This window comes from Lissotriton helveticus, chromosome 4_1 (genome assembly GCF_964261635.1).
Source record: "Lissotriton helveticus chromosome 4_1, aLisHel1.1, whole genome shotgun sequence".
Taxonomy (NCBI): domain Eukaryota; kingdom Metazoa; phylum Chordata; class Amphibia; order Caudata; family Salamandridae; genus Lissotriton; species Lissotriton helveticus.
In genome coordinates, this window is record NC_136063.1 from 856,710,639 (window position 1) to 856,713,988 (window position 3,350).

Consider the following 3,350-nt stretch of genomic DNA (forward strand, 5'->3'; position numbering starts at 1 on the left):
CTGCCCCTCGCCTCGCGCTTTCATGGGCTGCTGTCCACTTCGGGACTCTATGGCTCCTGCTTCCTTCGGGGAGCCGCGTCCTCTCAGGTTAAATGCCGGTTGTCCCTGGGGCTCTGGGGGCGTGGACGGGCATTTTCCGGCAGTTTTCTGCCGTTTTCGGCCCCGTGGGGGCCGCGGTTGTGCTCGCTTCGGCAGCACGTTTTCTGTAATTGGTACGATGCACTTCCTCCTATGGCTCTGTTTGGCACCCTCCCCAGGCTGGGTCCCGCTCCCGCGGGCTTACCTTTGGCCGTCCTCGGCGTGTGCCGCTCTGCCGGATACCGTCCGGCGGGTGCTGGCGTTGCCCCGGGGTCTGCTCCCGCCTTCTTTCTCTTGCATACCGGCGCGTTTTGGTGGCGGCGGGCGCGGCCTGTTACCTCTTTTTCCCGGCTCCTTCCTTTGGGCTCCTCGCATCCTTCTAGGGGGGCGGGCCAGGCTCCTCCGGCTTCTCTTGGTCATTCGGGAACCGCATGGTCACGTGGGCGTCTGAGGGGTGGTTCAGTGGGCGGTTTGTTTCTGTCCTTGGGCTACGTGGTACAGGTTTGTTCCGTTTCCAATGGGCCTCAGACCTTGTACATTGATCTGGCAGGGGTCCTGGGTTCTTCCCCGCCTCGGCGGGTCCTGGGCTTTCTTTTTCCTCAGTCCTGATTATTTTGTGTCCCTGCGCCCTTGGGTTGGGCCGGTGCGTGCCGGCCCGTGCCCCTCCCCTTTAGGCGTGCACTTCGGCCTGCTGTCGCCTGCTGGTTGCGATTTTAGGCGTTTTTTGCTAGTGGGGAGGTGTGGCTCGTTGGTTAGGGCGGCGGACCCTGGTGCAAGGGTCTAGTCCGGGGTTCGATTCCCCGCCTGGGCGGGTCTTGGGCTGAATTCCCACGGGACTTGTCATTTGCTCTCCGCTTCTTGCGGGGTTGTGTCTCTACGGGTCTCGCGGTCCGGCTGTGTGGTCGTCTTCCTCTGGCCTGCTTCGTGCCACGTTGTGTATGGCCTTGTGTTTTTCTTTTTTCTTTTTACTCTGGTTGTCGCCTCCTGCTTGTGCTCCGCTTTGTGGGTGCTCTGTCTTGGTGGGTCCTCTGCTTCCTCGTTTGGTTGCGTTGGTTCCCTGGTTTGGCGCTGTGTCCTGGTGGTTGTGGTGGCTACTCTTCCTCATGTTGGTTGTTTGCCGCTCCTGCTGTCTCGCTGTTCATGGCGCGGCATTGGGCCTTTCCGGTGTTTGTTCACTCCTCTCATTCTGCCTGCTAGGGCTCCTTTGGGGGTACTTCTCGCATTCTGTTGGGGCTGTGTGCTGGTGGCTCGGTGGTTTCTTGCTTCCACTGTGGGGACCTGTGTTTCGGCCTCGTGGTCACGGGCTCTGCTCCTGGCGGGTTCTCTCTGCTTTTCTTCCTTCTGGGGTCGCTGTTGTGTGTCCCTTTGGATTTGGTTGCACTGTTCATCTGTTTTTTTTTTTCAGCGCTTTGCTGGTGCTCTAGCCTGGGTTCGGGTCCCGCTTTTGCTGTGCCCATGTCCCCTAGCGTTTGGTTTTCGGACGGTGTTTTCACCTGCTCCTTTGCTGGGCTCCCCTTGCGCTCTCTTCCTCGTGTGTGGTTCGCATACTCGGCGGGTGCTCTTCGGACGTGTTTGCTTCGGCTACCCCCTGGGCGCTCTGGGGTTGCCTGTTTGCCAGTGGATGACGCGCGTATTCGTTGTGCGTTCCATGTTTCCTCTGTGCTCGCTTCAGCGGCACATTTCCTGGTATTGGATTTTTACAGTGAGGTTTTGCATGGTCCCTGCACTGGGTTGACACGCTATTTCGTGTGGCGTTCCATGTTTGGAGTCTCCCGGTGGGTTGCTCTCTCTGCTTTTTTCGCAGGGTTCCTTGGTCTGGCTTGAGTCCAGGGTGCTTTGGCTCGGTGGTGTGTCTTGTACCTTGAGTGGTGCCCGCCATTCTCGGGCCGGGGTTCGGTCCCTGCCGTTGTTCTAAGTGTGTCCTTGTGTGGTGCATTTTTGGATTGCTTGTTTTTCGGCGCCTATGGCGTTGGGTTGTGGGGCCTTTTGCTTCGTGCTTGCGGTGTTGCCTTCCGGGCTTTGGGCCTGTGGTCCTTTTGTCCTGTGGACTCCTGTCCCCGCTGTTTTGGTGTGGGGTCGGTCCCGGTTAGTTCCTTGTTGTCCGTCCTCTGGGTTTTTTCCGGGGGCTGTGGGCTGCGGCTTGTCTGTTATGGGCTTCCTGCTGTTGGGGTCTCTCCGTCCGTCTCTGGGCTGCGTCAGTGTTTTCTTGCTGACTGTTTCTGCTCCTGGAGGGCTCTCCTTGTCTTATCGGGATCTGCTGCTTTGCTACTCCCCCCTGTCTCGGCGGGCGACTCTTGCGCCCTTTTCCTGTCGACTTCCTGCTGTCTCTTTGCTTCTCCTTGCCCCCTGGGGGTCGGGTGTTTGTTGCGTTCCTTCTCTTCCGGACTTTCAGTGCCCTTGGTGCTTTGGCCCTTTGGTGTCTCTGCTTCCTTTGTGTGGTGCCTGCCTGGTCGGTCCGGGGTTTTGGCGCCTGCCTCTTTGTTGCGGGGTCGCTTTGGAGGTTTCGCTGCTGCTTTCTCTCCGGGTCCTATTCGTGGGTTGTCCGGTTGGGGTTGTCTGCCTTGGTGGGGCCTTCCTCTGGTCGTGGTTTGGGTCTTGTGATCTGGCGGTGGTTTCTTGCCCCTGTCTGTCCTTGCGATGATCCTCCCCTTCCTGTTGGTCTCGGGGCCTCTGGCCTTTTCCTTGGTTCTTTTTCCCCCGACTCTTCCCGCTCTGTCTCCTGGGTGTGCTGGGTTCCTCCTGCCCATGTGTTGGTGGTGCCTTCTTCTGGCCGTGCTTGGGTTCCCGGTCTGTGCTGGGTCGGTGGTTTCCCTGTGGTCGTTTTTCCCTACTGGCTTCTGTTTTGCCGTTCCTTGGCTTCTCTGGGGTTTTCCCCTGCCTTGCTGGGGCTTGTTGGTCCCTGTGGTGAGTTTGTCCCCTGCCTCGTGCTCCGGGGTGTGTGCGGGGCTCGCCCCTTTTGTTTCTTTGGCTCATTGGTGCTGTCCTTGCCTGGGTCGTTTTTGGCTGCGGCTTTTCTGGCCCTGGGTGCTCATGTTCTCATCGCCTCTCCTCCGGTGGTTTGTGGGTCGGGCCTCTCTTTGTGCCTGGTTCGGGAGTCTCCTGGGTCCGTCTGGCCCTGTCTGCTTCCTTTGGGTCTCCGTTTTTTTTTTTGGCTCTTCGGCCTTCTCGTTTGGGCTCCCGGCTTTGCGCTTCCTGGGGTCCCTTTGCCTGCTGGCTGTTTTTGTTTCCGGCGGTGCTATGGGATTCCCTGGCGGGACGCTGCGCTTCCGTTG

The 3,350-nt window shown here is 59.3% G+C and overlaps 1 non-coding gene across 1 annotated transcript; it reads left to right on the plus strand.

The window, feature by feature from the left end:
* Positions 1 to 1,737: 1,737 nt before the first annotated feature.
* LOC144829878 (U6 spliceosomal RNA) lies at positions 1,738 to 1,844 on the plus strand. The gene has a single exon (XR_013610865.1). It is a non-coding gene; the product is annotated as a U6 spliceosomal RNA (small nuclear RNA).
* The last annotated feature ends 1,506 nt before the right edge of the window (positions 1,845 to 3,350 follow it).